The sequence below is a fragment of the Periplaneta americana genome, chromosome 12, assembly GCF_040183065.1.
Source record: "Periplaneta americana isolate PAMFEO1 chromosome 12, P.americana_PAMFEO1_priV1, whole genome shotgun sequence".
In the NCBI taxonomy this organism is placed as follows: domain Eukaryota; kingdom Metazoa; phylum Arthropoda; class Insecta; order Blattodea; family Blattidae; genus Periplaneta; species Periplaneta americana.
The window spans coordinates 37,454,592-37,475,121 of record NC_091128.1 but is presented as its reverse complement, the minus strand read 5'-3'; the positions used below and the strand labels follow the sequence as shown (position 1 = coordinate 37,475,121).

The window sequence follows — 20,530 nt, the reverse complement described above, 5'->3', positions numbered from 1 at the left end:
TGGGAATCCCCCTCTATCAGGATAATTCTTCCCAAAAAGGTCAAGAAGGACAACACAAAGGAAAATGACGAAAAAGAGGAAACTACATGCAGTTTTGCGGGGAATGTCATGACGAAGATTGGATCAAAGTTCTTCATGTCAAATGTGGGCTTCCGAAGCCTGTGCCACCATTTCTGAGACATCTGTCACATATGAATGTAATTTTTGTCAAAAGTAATATGTGACCTGTACTGTCTGCCAATTTTCTGATTGTATCAATTTTATGGACATTTAATTTGTTTATATTTTGTATTAATATTAATTTCCGAATTTTTTTGTAATTATAATTGAGTTCAATAATATATGTATTTACATTATATTAAAAGAGTGTGTCAAAAAGTTATTTTTTTTTTATTTATAACCCAAAAACCTTAAGCGGTCGGTACTGCAGGACTTCCCCCTACATCCAAAAAGACCATTACGCTTTTATTCAGCAAACAAAATAGCTAAATCAATGGTAAAAACAAGCATACCCACTAACAATAAATGTCAAGTACTATCCACTACCTCTTCAAGGCGTCAAACTCTGACAGTATAGATGTAATAAAAACAACAGAGAGAAATTCACAAAATGTCAATTCAAATCCACAAATGTCTACAACGTCAAACTCTGTACAATAAAAAACAAAGAAACCTACACCCATATTTTTAACTACAAAACTACCCTATTTCTCCTCCGAAAATCAGAAATTTCGCACTAACCTACAGAGCAACCTAAGAATTGTTTATTCCAAGGAAGGTATCAAATATTTGTGCGATAATGATAAAGATTACAATAGACTCGTGGATATTTTCAGCACTAACAAATATGAATTTTACTTCGACCAACAATCGTCCGATAAGAGTTCTGATTGAAAATCTTCCACCCAATATCACGTAAGCGGAGATTTCACACGAACTTATTGAATGCTCAACAATGGATACAAAACAAAAATGATGAGAATTATTCTTACAAATTACCCATCTTTCAAATTACATTGGAAAATAATCCAAAATCAAGAGAAATATTGCAATTAAACAGCATAAACATCATCATTAAAGTCGAGGCTTATAATCCTCAACCTCGTTTACGTCAATGTCATAACTACCAATCTTTTGGACATGTATTTTCAGGTTGTAAACGAGAACCAAGATGCTTAAAATGTGGGGATAAACATTTAATAGCACATTGTCCATTCAAAGGACCTGATTATACCCCTAAATGTGCAAATTGCCAGGGACAGCACACCTCAAACTACAGAGAATGTCCAGTTAAAAAAAAAAAACATATTGACCTTTTCAATATGAGATTATCAAGTAAGCCTGTACAACAGTCAATGCCGCCTACACTCAATAATAAAGAATTTCCTCCACTGCCAAAGAGAAGGTTCCCTCAAAGCCAACAAAATACGTACACATCAAATAATTCGTTCCCCGTGGAGGATTTGAAATCTATTCTGAATATTTTGAAAAACATAAGCCTGCAACAAATTTAAAAAAGAAAATTAAGCGAAGTTTCAAAAAAGCTTGGACAATGTAGGGCGGAATTTATAGTTGTCACTTATAAATGAGTGAACCCTTAAGTGGTTACTTATACTCATTTCTAATTCATAGTTGTCCTTCATTCACATAATGAGTGATTACTTAAGTGAGCTGATCTGTATCCTTAAGTGACCACTCATTTTCAAAATGGATACTGAGAATGATTTTGAGGATTTTATGGAGTTTGTTGAACGAAATGAGGAAAATATACGTGTCCCAAAAAGGTATATTAGATATATGGAGAATTCTCTGGAAATGTATAGCGAATGGCATTTAAGAAACGATATCGTTTTCAGATCAATTCGAAGTTGTTGCTCTAGCCAAATTCATAGTTATTTATTTATTTACTTATTTATTATTTATTTATTTATTTATTTATTTATTTATTTATTTATTTATTTATTTATTTATTTATTTATTTATTTATTTATGTCTATAACAGGGCAAAGCCCCAATTACAATAAACAGTACAGATATTTGTTAAAAAAAACATAGAATTGCATATAACATGAAAAAAGAGATCATCATCAATAGCTATCAGGGTTTAGGCCATTTGGCCTGTTCCGTCTCAGGTGAAAAGCTGGTCTCTCCAGCGCTTCTTCGGGCGTCCACGATCTCGGTATCCAAGGGGTCTGTAATTTAATAATCTCCTGGGTAGTCTATCATTTGGCATCCGTAGAACATGCTCATGCCAGTTGCTCCGATACTTGTGGATTGTCTCTGTAATGGCTGCGATATTTAGTTCTTGTCGGATGTCTTCATTATATTTATGGTCATAGAGAGTGTAGCCTGCTAGCGGTCTTAGTAATCTCATCTCAGCTGCTTCTATTCTCTTCAGTTGACTAGTTGTTAGAGTCCAAGTTTCTGATCCATATAGCAAAGTTGGAATGGCCATTGTTTTGTAGAATTTCAAAATTGTGTCTTGTCGGACCTTCTTAAACAGTGTATTTCTAATTGTTCTTAGCAGCTGTTGAAATTTGGCTAATTTATTATCTATATCTCGAGAATGAATATAGGAGAGATTACAGCCAAGATAAGTAAAAGCATTTACTTGCTCTACTCCAGAGTTATTGATAACTATTTTAGTTGTTATAGAATTTTTACCAATAAAGGCCATGGTTTTTGTTTTGTGTATAGAAATTTCTAAAAAGAGATAAAAGAGATAAAAAAGAGATAAAACAGATATAAGTGTAATTACGAATTAAAAATTGAAAAGAAAACAAATATATACTATCTAAATTAAAGACACAGATCTAGATATAAATGAAAAATACCAAATAAAAATAAAACAAAAAGAGTTAAATATAGATATCATAGCCAAAAATGTAAAATGTAGCTATAATTGGCAAATTACAGAGTAAATATAAAACTATGTTAATAAATTCAATATACAGTATTATATAGTAGGCCTAATAGGCTTAATTTATTTATTTAAGAAATTCACTACTACAGAACATGTGTTCCATTTAGTAGGATATCTGATTATAACTGTAACTAACATGCAACTAGAATTTAACATAAATGAAACTATTGCTGTATATAACTTATTCAATGCAATAATATTGATAACTGGTTGTTATAGCAACTCCACATGTAGAGCTGCTTTCGATTAGTTCAATGAGAGTCAGCTTTTGTTATGACGTCATGTCCGGCAGCTGTAAGTGAGCACTCATTACGTGAAAATAAGTGTTGTCTATGAATTCGGAACTTACTTAAGGGTTCACTCATTTTATAAGTGACGACTATGAATTCCACCCTTAATGACACATGGTCTAAAATTATTATTCTGGCAGAAAGTGTACTGACCTTCTCAACTGCAGATGGCTGCACACCCTAAGTCAGTAATTTCCAAACCACTTATTATTTTAAACTTCAATGCAAACGGACTGAAAAATCAACTATTAGAATTTACAAAGTTCTTGCAAGACAACACTGTTGACATTGCTTGTGTAAATGAAACACATTTAAATCGAACAGACAATACAAAAATCAAGAATTATAACACCTACAGAACTGATAGGGAAAATAAACCAGGTGGTGGAACTGCAATACTAATCAAGAAAACTATATCTCACAATCCTATTAAAATATCGAACCTGGAAAATGTTGAATGTACTGCCATAACTGTATTGCTCAATCATCGTGAAACAACAATAGCAGCTGTGTACAACCAACGTACAAAACCTTGCTCTTATCAGACTTAGATAAGTTCATACATACTACCAAAAATTTAATTAATTTAGGAGATTTAAACGCTAAACATCAAAGTTGCAACTCCTTAACTCAGAACTCAAGAGGGAAAGTCTTAGAGATTCACAGTATTCAAAATGATTATGCAATTGTAACTCCGGACATCCCAACATTTTACCCTCATAATGCTAGATCTGCACCTGATATTCTAGATGTAGCTCTGTTTCATCATAGTGCAAACATACTGTCTGTTACAACAACAACTGACTTAAATTCTGATCACAATACTGTACTATTAACCATTGATTCGAGCGAAGGTCGCACACTTTTCACGAAGAGTGAAAGATTTACAGATTGGGATTTATACAAAGAAATTCTTACCAATATCCCTGGAAATCCAACAATTGAAACTAAATGTGATATAGATACAGCTATACAAATATGCACATACACAAAATTATTTATTCTTCGCCGAATATCTTTCATCGTTAACAAAGTCAGACTATCCAGACCCGTATGGGAGTGGTAAACCTGCAGATTACATTTAATGAAGGGGCTGTAATAATAAGCTGACCCATGTCCTGCGGCGAGATTCGCTGGCTGAGGCCTGGGATGACGAAACTTTGAAACGTCTTGCACTCTTCACGTGTTCTAACTGTAACTCCTACCTGACTACACTTTCAGGGCTACTGTGACACGTGAACTTACGACAAGCTACAGAATGTTTCAGAAACTGTTACAAGAAGATTGACATTTCAAGAGTCCTTAGTGATTTAAATAAGGAAAAGGACTTCAAATGCATTCACTACATGTTTCATGTTTCCTTACATACCATACGAAAGTTTGAAGTTCATCGTTTGGTGTTTTTACGTAGAGGTTAGTGTTAGAAAAAAGGAAGCCCCAGGTTGTCACATTTCGTTTTACATATTTCGAGTATGAGTTTCTGATTAGTTTTAATTTGTCTATAGTGTTATTTTTATTGATGTCCAATCCTCTGATTGAGGTTCTGGCTGATACGTACATCTGTTATCAGGCAATATATCTCACTTGACGATATGTGTCAAAGAAAGATTGTTTGTGTACATCTCAAGTCTGATTAGTGTAGCATGTAGCTAATCGGCGATGTGTGCAATGAAGGGGAGAAAGGAACTAGGCACCATACCACATTATCTCCTGGCTTAGCTGCCTCATGAGCGATTCCTTATTAGTAACACTTATGAGGTTCAGACTTGTTTTCAGACAGTTGACTAAACAACAATCGATGTCATAGGGAGTTTTCAGATCCCGTTTAGATATATTTCAAGCTTCAATCTTTACAGAAGGGCACGATATTTATATGAGTTCGCGGTAATGCATGTTATGGTTGTGGTATAAGATATTTTGATTTTCTGTTTGTTCTTAGATCAGGTAAGTTAACCTAACATATATATATATATATATATATATATATATATATATATATATATATATATACATACATATACAGGGGCGGTTCTCCCTTGAAGGGTTTGAATCGCCGAGTCACCTACTTTTTTTTAAATAGCTTACATAATTATATTTTATCTGTTAGCATTCATTCTTCGTTTATAAAGATTCTGCAAATTGTAAAAACATTCAAACCGCTGAGCGGTTCCCGCTCCATTTGTGGCTCGCCGGTCGGTCAAGAAGGTTGCTGCTTGCTTACTTCATCGGCCCCAGTTGATCCGATTTCAACTGGCGAAACCGAATGCACCAAGCTGTGGTGGGTCAGATAGCGGAGGGGTGAGAGAGTTTACCTGGTTGCCATGGCAACTATGCGTTTTGTGGTGGGGGATCCATGCCAAAGGATGCGTTTAGTGGGAGGGAACCTCCGTCTGAGGCAGTATTCTCAACACAATGCAGGGATTTCTTCACATTTGTTTAGTCTATTTGAAGTGAAATGTGTTGGTAGACATAGTAGTGTAGCGCGTAGCGTGAGTTGAAATATTTGTAACAGCCTGCATTCTTCATTGTGTTATAATCTGATTTTTCTTAAGTGATTAGTGATTACTGTAAATTGTGTTACGTGAAGTCTATTTTTATGGTTATTATTATTTAAGAGATTTATAATGAGTCCAACTAACGAACTCGGTGTGTTCCATACTCCAGACGCCCTATTCTTTGTGGAAAGATGACAAACGCGACGTGTTAAATGTTGGTAGATCAACACCAGTGTTGTGTTTAGAAAAACTTTGCGGTGGGGAAAGTTCAAAAACTTATACCGGGAAATTTAAATCTCGTTGTTATGAAGAATATAAATAGTTGTGCGGTAGTAGCTATTACCAGAAATTGTACTGTTGGTCGTGTTTGCTTGTGGGCGTTGTAAAGGGCGCGTGGAGCATTCCGAAAACATGAAGCCTCTCTAGCACATTTACGAAATCGTGTCTGATTAAGAGAGTTAGGAAAAAACACTAACAAAACTGCAGGCGCTCTTCGGGAAAATTTACGACTACATACTGTAAAATACAATCAGAACGTTAGGCTTAATAGACTTGTCATGCAATATCCAATTAGGGCTGCTTTCTTTCAAGTAAACAAGAAATGGCTTTTCGCGGTCATAATGAAAGCGAGAACTCTTTAAATAAGGGCAATTTTAACGAACTTTTAGATTCATATATCGAGGGAAGTCCTATAGAAGTTCGAAACTACTATTTAAATACAAAATCTGTTCTTGCAAGGTATTCAAAAATAATCCAAACTGAAATTACCGAGTGTATCTCCGATTATATCAGGGGCTCCATTAATGATGAAATTAAGGACGCACAATTTTTCTCGGTACAGGTAGATGACACTACTGATATTTCACGAAAACACAGTGCTCTTTAATTCTGCGATATCTTAATTCTTGCAGAACTGTAGCTGAAAGATTTTTGGGCTTCCATGGTGTTAGTGAAGACCGTACTTCAGCCGTACTTTTCAACTACTTGATGACCCATTATCAGAATTTGAATACAAATCTAAACTTGTGGGATACTGTTATGATGGTGCCGCAGTTATGGCCGAGCATTTAAACGGTCTCCAAAAGAAGGTGAAAGACTTTGCACCCCAAGCAGTCTTTGTTCACTGCTTTTCGCATAGACTTGATCTAGTTTCGCAACAAATTTCTGATAGAATTCAGAAGTGCCGTTTTTTTTTGTGCAAAAGTAAGTGGGAAACCAGGTTCCTCCCATTATTCTAGCCAACGGTTTTACGTTCTTGATATCGATGTTAGAAGGCGTATATCTATAGGAACAGACACTAGATGTCCTCAGTTTCGCAGACCTTAAAGGTAATACATAGTAGGCGTGTGGGACGGAATGATACGTGTATTTGAACATATTATGAAAGTTGGTGGTTCAACATGCATTCGTCAGGCTGAGGGATTAATAAATAAGTTTAGTAACTTTGAATTTTCGCTCATGGCTTTTGCTTTTAAAGAAATATTTGATCAGACTAGTATCTTATTCAACGTTTTGCAAAAGAAATCGTTAGATATTGGATTCTGTGTAAACATGATTCACAATACAATAGATGTTTTGAACAGGAAGAGAAACGACGATACTTTCAACTGCCTTATTGAAAACCCCTTCTGAAATGAGGAATAGGTCTTTAGAAAAGTATAAACAAAACCTGAAGTTCTTATTTTATGAAATATTGGATAATGTAATGTCGGAAATGAATGAATGGTTTACTGATATTCAAAATTTAAAATTTCTAAAGCTTGTCGTTACTTACAAATTTCAAGAATACTCCAAAGTATTCCCATTTAATACTTTAAATAAAAAGTTGTGCTATCCAAAACAATTTCCAGATACAGAACGACTAAGCAACGAACTTACCTTGCTCTACCAAGATAAGGCTTACGAAGGTCTTAATCTCGAAGCATTATTGAAGTCTTTGAAAGATAATCAGATGGATGACGTATTCGCGGATGCGTACAAACTGTTCAGCCTTGCTATTACAATTCCGTCCACCAGTTGTTCTGCAGAACTAAGTTTCTCGTGTTTAACTGATCTCCGAAACGGCTTAGGCAATAGGAGACATAATTGGCTACTATCTATTCACAAGGACGTACTCAGTGAACTGATGAAAACTCGGCCCTACTATGAAGACATCATACATGCCTTCGCGAAGATGAAAAATCGACTTAATATATAAACAAAAAGGTGAGTCAATTATCAAGTACCTGAAGTAGTAATCAGTAGCAATTATTTTTCTTTCAATCTTTTCATCGTGATATAGTGAATAGTATCTTTTTGTAAGTGTGTATTTTTTGCCCGGTTCCCTCCCTATTACAGCTCAACCATCATTTAACATCATTCTCTCATTGCTTGCATCGTTGCCATTCTGTATTCATATACGATCAGTAAAATACGTATAATAATAATAATGATAATAATAATAGTAATAATAATGATGATAATGATAATAATAATAATAATAATAATAATAATAATATTTGTTTCTACGGAATGGGGATATTTGGCGAGTCACCTGTTTAATTCGTCCAGAGCCACCACTGATTTATTACTTACAGATGGCTTTTAAGGAACCCGCAGGTTCATTGCCGCCCTCACATAAGCCCGCCATCGGTCCCTATCCCGTGCAAGATTAATCCAGTCTATATCATCATATCCCACCTCCCTCATATCCAATTTAATATTAGCCTGTCCACACCTGTGGAGTAACGGTCAGCGCGTCTGGCCGCGAAACCAGGTGGCCCGGGTTCGAATCCCGGTCGGTTACCTGGTTGAGGTTTTTTCCGGGGTTTTCCCTCAACCCAATACGAGCAAATGCTGGGTAACTTTCGGTGCTGGACCCCGGATTCATTTCACCGGCATTATCACCTTCATCTCATTCAGAGGCTGAATAACCTAAGCTGTTGATAAAGCGTCGTAAAATAACCCAATAAAATAAAAAATAAATAAAAATATTATCCTCCCATCTACGTCTCGCCTCCTCTAAAGTCTTTTTCCCTCCAGTCTCCCAACTAACACTCTATATGCATTTCTGGATTCGCCCATACGTGCTACATGTCCTGCCCATCTCAAACGTCTGGATTTAATGTTCCTAATTATGTCAGGTGAAGAATACAATGCATGCAGTTCTGTGTTGTGTAACTTTCTCCATTCTCCTGTAACTTCATCCCTCTTAGCCCAAAATATTTTCCTAAGAAGCTTATTCTCAAACACCCTTAATCTCTGTTCCTCACTCAAAGTGAGTGTCCAAGTTTCACACCCATACAGAACAATCGGTAATATAACTGTTTTATAAATTCTAACTTTAAGATTTTTTGATAGCAGACTAGATGACAAAAACTTCTCAACCGAATAATAACAGCATCTCCATGCTCTAGCCCGCAGTGAATTGGAAAATCATCAAATAGTATCTAGCCTATTTAATTATAATTAACCGAACTAGTTTCATGGGAATACCAAATTCAATAACATTGTTATATAAAACTTCTCTCTTAACCGAGTCATATGCCTTTTTGAAATCTATGAATAACTGATGTACTGTAGGCTACCCTTATACAACCATTTTTCTCCAATATCTGTCGAGCCACAGCTATATATATATATATATATATATATATATATATATATATATATAATCGATTCACCTATCCATTCATCCTTCCATCATTCTTTCCGTTCACTCTTTTATTTAATTGTTTACTTTCTTAATTATTTATGCATTTACATGTTCATCTGTCTGCCTCTCTTTATCCTCCCGACCGCCTGTCCGCCTATCCATCCATCCATCCACCTACCTACCTATCTACCTGTCTATTTACCTACCTACCTACCTCCCTGTCTCTGTCTGTCTGTCTACCTGCCGGCCTGCTCGTCTGCCCAACCACTCTCACGTCCACTTGCTCGTATATTTATTTATTTATTTGTGTATTTATTTACTTTATCTATTTATTTATTCATTCATATCTTAGTTTACTTTGTTTTTTCTTTGTTTTTGTGTTTGTTTTATTTATTTGCTTATTTATCAATTTAACTATCTAATTATCAAAATTCATTTATCTAGCAATTCATCTAACCAATCAGATATCTATGCATCTAATTATTTATAAGTTTAGTAACACCAGACTTAGCAAGTAATGATGTGGCTCACCTCAGAATCTTTTGTTTCACCGTGTTCGCCGAAGCCCTGCAAGCAGTCAACTGCTTGTGGGTCCAAACCAAATTGTAGGGTGCGCCATTGATACGTGAAAACATTGAGGTAGTGGGTACGTGGTGGAAACTCCTTGCATGGAATATATTAAATTATAGTACAACATTGTCTGTTTCGCAATACTATGATATTTTCAATGCTAAAACTTGGAATTCGCATCAATAACTGAAATAGGGACGGAGAAGAGAGGAGAGTCTTGGTGGAATGAAATAGGTGAACGAGAGTATCCCGAGAAGAAACCTTTGCAATGTCTGTTTGTCCACAAATTCCACTATGACCTTATCGAGGATCGAACTCGGTTCTCCTGGATAGTAGGCACAGACGCGTCGATCACATGAAGAACTGACTTGCCTATCCCTCTCAGTCAAAGAACAATCAACTTTTACATAAATACATAGATAAGTACAAAATATGAAGTATATAGGGCTAATGAAGGCGAAACCAGTACATAACTGGGCTGAATTGTAATTCACGGATAAGGTAAGCTTGCGAGCTACAGGTCTCCGCCCACACGCGGCGCGATTTATTGCAGCAGCGTGGACGACGCGTGGTAAGAGATAATGAGAGGCAAAGGGCACGCGGCAGATATTATAGTAAACACAGTCGCCGGATGACTCTGCAGAATGCGAGTCACGGCAAATAACCACATATTATTCCAAAATATTTGACTCTCAATGCAGTTTTTTATTCGTATTGACCTATTGCTGTAGTAGTAATGATAAAGCGTAAGTTACTCTCACAGTCAGTTAAATGTTTCCTTCTATCACATACGTCAGCAAAACATTTACATCATACACTTCGTTTTAATATCTCACATAGTAAAGAAAGTGTTGTTATTGTTTGACAGAAATGCTTCCTTCATTACATTAGTAAATTAGAAGAAAAATGTGAAAATCTTACCTTGTTGCAGCTCCCAACTAATATGACGACACTTTAGCAACCCGAAGTACGTTAGAAATTTATTTTTCAGTCGTTGACTTTACTACTTTATATATTTTGTTAGGTGTTAACCTTTACATAATAATTTGTGTGATGTATGAACGTTTTCGTTGAGCATTTCAACATCATCAGATACAAACTGTCATTTTACAATATCAATACTCTCAGTGTTATCTACACAATCTACACATACAATACATTTTTACTATCATATGGGGATAAAACCTATTCAAAATTATATGAATTAGTTTTATAATGTTCAATTGTGGATACCCCAAATGTCGACAATTAAAATATACTTATATTATCATGGCTATATATATATTTTTTTTGCAAGTCATCACATGTGAACAATATTATGAGCGATGTAATGATATGAGACTAAAAGTGAGATTAAAATATAAAAATGAGCTAACTCTATTCAATGCTTTACTATGCATGTGAGGATTTGCAAATTACAATATTTTGTTACAAGGTATTCACTTTTCCATATCATGGTGTAAGATTCTAGCCTGTTATAACTACCTATATTTTACAGATCTTGTTGTTATTTATGCCAATATGTTGGGTTTAAATTGTTTATAGTTAATTAGATGATGGGCGTATGTTCTGTTGTTGCTCATGTTACGGGATGATTATTCAATCCAGTGGTAATGTTGTAGAAGTTTATTTAACATGGTGTGAATCGAATGTCTGAGATCGTTGTTGTAGAAGTGTTTTCTGTGGATGTTGGTAGTGTACTGGTTAAGTGGAGACTCACTAAGTACACTAAACAGCCACCAGTTATGCCTATTGTCAATACCTATGGATATGGATGGGCAACTCGTGCTCCCAAAGTGCTAAAAAACCTTGAAAGAGAGAAAGGCAGACGGAGCCAGCCGCAGCAGTTACAAGTTGTTTGTAGTTTCGCTGCAAAAGCCACGGTGCGCTCTGGCGGCTCATGCAGGTGATCGTGATATCTATTCCACGATTTGAATTTCAGAATGACGCACGGTACAATAATTATAGTAATTTTAGACAGACTATACCTGAACACATAACAAAATTATATTATTTTCTAGCTTTGTAAATTAGTTTAGTACTGGAAACACAAACTGAATACAACCTTTTCAAGATACAACAAATATAGCTGCAACACTTATTTATTATTACACTATTTGTTAATATTTCTTATTATATGTCTTATTTGGAACGTAGAACGCTAGAATTTACAAGTCTTTATACATTAATGAGTATTCCTCTGTTCTCAGAAAGGTAATAGTCTGTATTCGCAAACAATAACAAATTCAAGGAAGTATTTTTTACATGTCACAGCAGATGAAATAAGCTTACTTCTGAGCTCTTTCTTTACTTTGAGAACTTTTACACTTCTTTCTTGTATTAAACTCTACCTCAAGCACATACAGTATATATGGAAGCAAAGAGTATATTTGGAAATTCTGACTTAGGCAACATTACGAACAGTTCGGTTCCTGATTTTGCTGGAATCTGAGTGGCGTTCTGTTCTGTAGATTTATTAATTCAAACTATAAATTTTCAGGATTTTCTATCGGCGTAAGCCAAAAAGATTTCAGAAAAATTTCGATTCCTTGTCAATTGTCACTGTTTCTCCAAACTTAGCAGTGAATTCTGCTGTAAGTCTTGAAATAGGTTCTTATATTTGATAAGAAGATTTTCTTATCACTCTTCAAGATAGTTTATAGTCAAAGAAAGTGAAGTTGTCTATGTTCTACATGATACTGCCACAATTCAAATTTATTCATAAATGTTCTTAGCTACTCGATTATATATCGTGCAATTCTGTAACTCGCACGCACAACGTGCTAATGATATTTGATATCAGTCTCAACTTGTTGATATCCCATTTTTACCTTTACCTGTTCTAAAGCAGATGCAGACAGTATTTTTTTAACAAAACCTTCACTGTTTATTTGTAACATAAAATGTCATGCGTAAGAAAGTGTAATAGAATACAAGTTTTACCTCTCTTCTTAATAAAAAAAAATCGCTTTTTACTCGCAACTAAAGGAAAACGATCTGATCTGGGAATTATATTGTTTTTCACTTAAAACGAGCCGCCACTTACTGCAGACGCGATCGAACTTGTGTCTTGAAAGACACACACACACACACACAGTATAGCTAGTACAGAGTCCGTTCTACCTGCACTGAGATTTTGTTGACACTTTGAGAGCACGAGTTGCCCACCCATGCCTATGGAGAAATCGAGCCGGCCCATTGATAACAACCTTACCCAAGTAGCAATGGCAGTAGCAGTAGCAGTAGCCGTAGTAGTAGTATAGTAGTAGTAGTAGTAGTAGTAGTAACAATAGCAATAGTACTGTTTTATTTAACGATTTTAACTGCGAAGTTTTGAAATTTAATGTAGGCGAAAAATAACCGATAATTTTTGTCTGGCGCTTTCTATCAGAGACAAGGTTCTTTTGCATGCAGTATATCTACCACACGGCATCCACAACTTTTTTTCCCACCCGAAGGAATCCATGCTAAGAATTTTACCGCCCCTCAAATCCAACGCTTCGGCCAGTTTGAACCCGCGAACCACAGATCCAACGGCCAGCCTGGTGGCCACAGAACACCGAGGACGACTGCTTATAACTAGGACTGCGATTTCGATGACCTAAAAAGTGTAGAAGTGTGCAAACAAATATGACCTAGAATTGTTACAAATATGATGAGGAAAGTAAAAGTAGGCTATGGCCAATTTCACTGTGTTTTATAAAATAATTACATTATACTCGTATTACACATGTATTGACATAATTCCATTACTATGAATAAGTAATTTCATAACTATATGTGAGCATCAGTCTTTAGTGATGGAACTGAAGGGTGACTCATGTAATTATCATATGGATGTATCAATAAATTAATTAGCAGTCGATGTTTGTGGTGGGAACCTATCTCTTCAATGGGTACGGTGTGTGTTATTTGAAATGGAAAATTCATACCCGGTTTTAGTCACGTTTTCCCATAGAATGTACTGAATAACAACAATTGTCAGATCTGAAAGACCTTCGATCTTCGACTAGTGTGGCCTTGTGTCTGTGAAATTGTCTTTCATTATCACATGACGTAACATGAGCGTAGTGAGAGAAAGTAAAGATTGAACAACGGCCCTACAGCATGTCACACGGTACTCTGTCAAGTGTCCCTCTCCCGTACATTCTAGTTACTTTTGCACATTCCTGAGCGAAATCAGAAAATCTTTGACAAGCCTTCAAACGTAAGAAAATTACGCATTCATTTTCAAGCACTTTAATTATTTGCGACGTTCTCTTTGCAGTATGCTTTCATGAAATTGTCTGAAAAATTATAATTCTAGGAACAGTTATTTCTCGGTATCGCTTTATCGCCATATATATTGCTTTAACATTTTTTCTTCTTCTACATTATTTCATTATAATTTTTAAGGCGTCCGGGAAAGTCCAAAGGGATTTTCGGATAAGTCTACGTAGTCTTTCCAACATCCAATATGCTTTCTATAGGCAAGGACAAATAAGGACAAAAATATTCTTGCAGTATAACTTTCAAAATACGAGTTGTACTCGTGTTCACACATAGGCTAATTATTTCGACAAACAACTTCCGGCTGTGACTGGTACGTCGGAAAGTACAAGGGAAATACCATAGATGTAATATTTGTCTGTGTATAATTTGTTTACAACAAGTGTACATCGGTCAGCGCGTCTGGCCGCGAAACCAGGTGGCCCGGGTTCGATTCCCGGTCGGGGCAAGTTACCTGGTTGAGGTTTTTCCGGGGTTTTCCCTCAACCCAATATGAGCAAATGCTGGGTAACTTTCGGTGTTGGACCTCGGACTCATTTCACCGGCATTATCACCTTCATCTCATTCAGACGCTAAATAACCTAAGAGGTTGATAAAGCGCCATAAAAATAACCTACTAAAAAAAACAAGTGTAGCATCTTTGCCTGAAAATAAATGCGCATGTCTACCAAAATATCTTTATGATACCTTTCCCTTAAATACAAAATGTCCTCGTTTTGCTTTGGATTTTTACCGCTCATGTTCTGGGTTTCTGATTGTTAACCTGATAACGCTAGGTGCAAAACCTTTCCTTCTTCAGTTCTCTACCATTCAGCTCAGGTTCTTATGCCGTCTTCTGTGTCGGCCCTGTTTCCTTTTACGTACTGGTAGTTTGTCCCTTGCAATTTTATCTATCCCATTTCTATCCATTCTGTTTAGGCTATATGTTTATTCCATTGCTGTCGCCTTCTGTAAACCTAATCAATGATCTTGTCCAATGCATGTTTCCTTATGATGTCTATACTTTTACTATCTATCAGATTTTTTCTTGCGATTTTATGAAGTACCTTCATGTCCGCTTATTCATACCCGTATAACAGGGCTGGGCACATTACGTGATTCTGAGAAATGAGTGCTGTGTTCTTTAAAGAGCGGGTCTTGCGAGCGCTGTGACGTATGCATACTGTACGTCATTCAGTGTCGGTGCAGTGGTGACTCTGAGTATGATGGCGAACTTTGAAGACGGAGCTTCCGCTCATACATTAAAGCGGCCCGCTACTCCCAATGCTTTTAATGTATCATGGGAGGGGGAGTTCTTTTTGGTAGAGAGCAGTGGATTAGCAAAGTGCTTAATTTGTCATAAAACACTCCAACTGATTAAGAAGTTCAATATCCAACGACATTATTCTTTACAACATGCTACTGAATATGACAAATATATTGGTAATGAACGCCATAAATTAATGCAACTTAAAGAAAATGTTTCTCAGGTACATTATATTATTAGAGTATCTATTTGATATTTATATTGCATTATAAGTTATTGTACATTTCGTAATATATAATTTTAAATTATACAAGTATTGTGATATATCATAGTATAGTATATTAAAGTTCATGATATAGGCTATCATATATTATATTATATTATATTATATTATATTATATTATATTATATTATATTATATTATATTATATTATATTATATTATATCATATCATATTACATTATAGGCCTATTATATATTATGTATTAACAGGATGACAATAATGCATTTAGTGAATCGGCTATGAGAAGTAGCTACAAACATTTTCCACGGAATTGCAAAGGAATTGAAAACATTCATGAAGGTGAATTCACCAAGCGATGTTTAATTATATTGGGAGATGTACTCTGTCCACAGCAAGTAGGGGAAGTGGAAGCCATATGCCTGTCTCGTAGAACCGTGGTGAGGAGATTGCAGTATGTGCGTATGGGTTATGTAAATAAGCCTAACGATTTGTGTGTGTGCTTAGAGCGAAGTTTATTTCATTAAATTAATAAGAGTGTTATAAAGTCTGTACTGTACAATGGATTGATGTAATATCCTTATAAACTACTAGCCGTACCCGTGCGCTCCGCTGCACCCGTTAGAAATAAATATAAAGTAATTACATAATTAAAATAGGACATTTGATCCAGGGAACATTCGTGTTTGATAGAAGAATAAATCGTGTAATATATTACTTAATTTAAATTGTATTTAAAAATATTAAAATGCGATCATTTTGATCTAGAGACCACTCATTTGGTGCAATGACAATTCCTTTAACATGTTTCTTAATTGTTATTACCAATTATTTTTGGAAAAGCGAAAATTAACAGAAAAATTTTGGCTACAGTTTTATTATTATGTTTATATTATATTATGAAAAAGTGTGTTGATAACGGATGTACTCGAATTAGAAAGTTTTTAATTTGTTGTGGGAGCTCTTGAATCTCAGGAGGAACAACTTTTACAACAGCGCAACATAATCTGCTTGGCTCATTACCCGATTTTTTTGCATTGCATTTATTGCATATGTATTTTATGTATTTTAACACGATTCAATTGAGCATAGTTAAAATTTGAATTATAAAATAGTGGATTGCTAAGCTAACGTACTATTACTGCATACTAAATCAATACACTCTCGTTGTTCGTTAATTCTCTGAGATAAAAATGAATATGTTCATAAACATTATTATAAGAAATACAGGAAATGAATATACAGAATAACCTATCAAGTTTTCTGTGAATAAGAAGCTATTTTAATCTTACCTGTCCTCGATTCACTCACAAGTTACTCTAATAACATTATAGCATAATGTCCATCCAGAGAAACTACACTTTCCAATGATGAAATAATAATTAATTATACAAATCGGTTAATTTAGCTTCCGATATTACTTCATACAAACACAGAAACATTGTCTGTAGGCTATGTTTCATAGCTTTCGATTGTTGTGTCCAAGGCCCCTTATAGACGAAGTCATTTGTTTTTTTATTTCAATACACCGCCTTAGATGGCAGTTATTTTAATTTTAAAACTCATTTATCTCATTAAATATCAGTCCTATCAAAATTTTTCAGAGAATGGAACTTATCAGAAATCATTTTTAAAGAAACTTTTGTTATGTAACATTTTTCACAAAAATCAATAATAAGCGAGATATTTCGATTTATTTAATTCAGGCCCCCTTATAACCCCCCTTTTAAATAACGTATTTTGAATGCCATATAGCCTATAATCTAAGTTACAACGAACTTAATTTATATTCCAATTTTCATCGAAATCGGTGCAGCCATTATCGCGTGAAAAGGTAACAAACATACAGACAGACAGACAGACAGACAGACAAATAAAAATTTCAAAAAAGCGATTTTCGGTTTCAGTGTGGTTAATTATACATGTTAGGACCAATTATTTTTGGAAAATCGAAAATTACCAGAAAAATTTCGGCTACAGATTTATTATTAGTATAGATTATGTACTGACAGACTGAATGACTGGAACAACGGTGGCTCTTGTTAATTAATGCAGGGAAGGTAGCTGTAATGTGAGTCCGCCACTGCGTGAGCGTTCTGCTCTGGCTTGCCTTGCGGAGCGAAAGCAGCTCTGGCCGGCTAAATGGAGCCGCTCTCATGCCCGGCCCTGCCATAATATAATAATTTTGTTCTTCCGTATCATTTCTTGCTTCTTCCTGATATGTGATAATGAATCTTAATAGTTTAGTGGATTCTATGTTGGATTTAATTTTCAAATTTAGATTTCTTCATACAGTATCATTAAGACATCTTAACATTTGATGAAATTAAAAATACCTGAAGTATGAAAATAATATCCTATTAGTACAAAATTTGACTCTAATATAACATAACATTAAAATAATCAGAATAAATGGATTTATATAACCAAAAAGAAATTAATATTTCAAATGCAACAATTAATTTCAATATGAAATATGAAGCCAGTAAAAAATATGAAGTGTCACAGATACACAAGATTTATTCACAGCTCGTTTCGTTCTCGAGGTCGTTGTGTTAAATTTCGTATTATTATTATTATTATTATTATTATTATTATTATTATTATTATTACATATATTATCAGTCAGTACATCTCGCTTGACTGTATGTGCTAGAGCAGGGCCGGGCATGAGAGCGGCTCCATTTAGTCGGCCAGAGCTGATCAGCGAACTAACGTTTTTCGTATTCATAAACCAGTGTTAGCGATGTGATATGATATGAATCCTGTACAAGTAATCAGTCTATAGCCGGGGCTAGTTTAGCACGCTCGTAGCGCGGGCTAGCGAAATGTTTATGCATAGCACCCCAATTGACTGTAGAAGATTTTGCATTTTAATATTATACATAAATATTTGATCTATTTTTTATTTTTTATATTTTTAATTAATTAACTTCTATTTGCACAATTTTAATGTAGCCTATGTTCTTCTCCTGGTTATGAAGGTTAAATGTGCAAACTTCGGGAATATCGGTCAAAGCTTGTAGATTTGTATAGAGAACATACATACATACATACATACATACATACATACATACATACATACATACATACATACATTTTTTTTTCATGGAGTGCAGTTTCATAGAAAGGACTTTGCCGACAGACCTTCTACTGCCCCCTACTAATTGATTGTCATAAATAAATGTCTTCCTTACTGTGACGGAAATCTTGTCTTCTCTTGTTAGTAACCAATCTCAACCCTCGTTCAGAAGAATTGACAGGTGCCCGTCAAATCCACGTGGAGGCAGAGTTGCCGTATCTTTTCCGAATTCCAAGAATCCCGTCAGTTTCACTGCATAATTTCGAAGGTCACCAGGACTGTGGCAACTGTGCAATGTTGGGACGAGGGACAGGATGTAATTGTCAGAGTTGTTTGTGTAGGAAGTCATAAATCTGTAAGTGGGTGTTCAAAGGAGCCACCGAACTGCACTCCTTGAAATAAAATAAGGTATACGTACATACATACATACATACATACATACATACATACATACATACACACATACATACATACATACATACATACATACATACATACATACATACATACATACATACATACATACATACATACATACATTCAATTTTATATATTAAGATATTAGTTGAGAATGTGAAAAACACGGTGTTTTTAAGTTAATGTCTGCAACTTTGAGCGACTGTCGTTGAGCTTAATTTTAATATGGCCATTACAAAAGCTAGTCGCACTGAAATTGCTGTAACTTAAAATCGAAAGGCATGTTAGTGGGTATCATAGGAATGCGTGGGATAAAAACATCTTCTCCTTTCGTTTGCCAGTTAATATTGTTACTTCTAACACTACGTTTCAAATGAGTTTTTGGCACAAATTCTTGTTCCATTGAATAATTTAGGTGGGTAAATATTTCACAATAGTACTGTTGGTAATCAACATTAAGTATTAAATTATATGGTAATAATCCTTGTGGTTTCAAAGAATTCAAGAATTCAGCTGGATAAAACACAGTCTGCTTTCTATCTACAATTGCATCGGAAAATTCATAATACGGTCCTGGACTGCATGAATTATCTAGTTTTAGCCTTCATGATGTGTATCAACAATGTTATTTAATTTCGTGTTATAATTTCCATGGCCTCGTGAAAGTCGATGTTGAATACAACAGACAATAATAAAAAAAAAAACAACTGAATATAGAAGATTGCATTTTAATATTATACAGGAATGTTTGATCGTATTTATTTCTATGTTTTATTTTTTAATTAATTTAACGTCCATTTGCGCAATTTTAATATAGCCTATGTTTTTCTCCTGGTTATGAAGGTTAAATGTGTAAACTTTGGCACATATCGATCAAGGCGTATAGATTTGTATAGAGAACATACATACATACATACATACATACATACATACATACATACATACATACATACATACATACCCACATTCACTTTTATATATTAAGATGGTAAAATAGAATTCAAATAAATTTGGATATTAAAAAAATACATGTAAATGATAGTGTATAATTTGAAGAGAGGCATTCAGAATTTCTATCACAATCTTCTGAACCTCAGAAAAGGGAAATTTTGAAAGATTCAAGGATATTACATGTAAATTTTAGTAAACAACCCCTCGCTCCAAATAGTAAGCCTGTAACATCCCAGTTGTAAAGCGAAATGCCTATTTGTCACTGAGGTATGGAAGGCAAAGTACTTATTTAGCTCGCTTGTCATCATTTATCTGCAGTGCCTGATTCGTGTCTCGTTCAAAGCATATCGTAGGGTCTAAGACCATCGTTTCCTGGATTCTTCTATTGATGACAATATTATATCTACCCTTC

The 20,530-nt window shown here is 34.9% G+C and overlaps 1 protein-coding gene across 2 annotated transcripts in view; it reads left to right on the top strand.

Moving 5' to 3' along the window:
* The first annotated feature begins 5,613 nt into the window (after positions 1–5,613).
* The window catches only part of LOC138710307 (mitochondrial amidoxime-reducing component 1-like), a 69,888-nt gene continuing 54,971 nt past the window's right edge, over positions 5,614–20,530 (top strand). The window contains exons 1-2 of one of the 2 annotated variants that reach the window (XM_069841111.1): positions 5,670–5,702; positions 7,559–7,913. The gene's annotated coding sequence lies outside the window, so the exon portion shown is untranslated. Of the gene's footprint in view, positions 5,703–7,558; positions 7,914–20,530 lie in introns of both variants that reach the window. The other variant, XM_069841112.1, reaches the window with a different exon arrangement.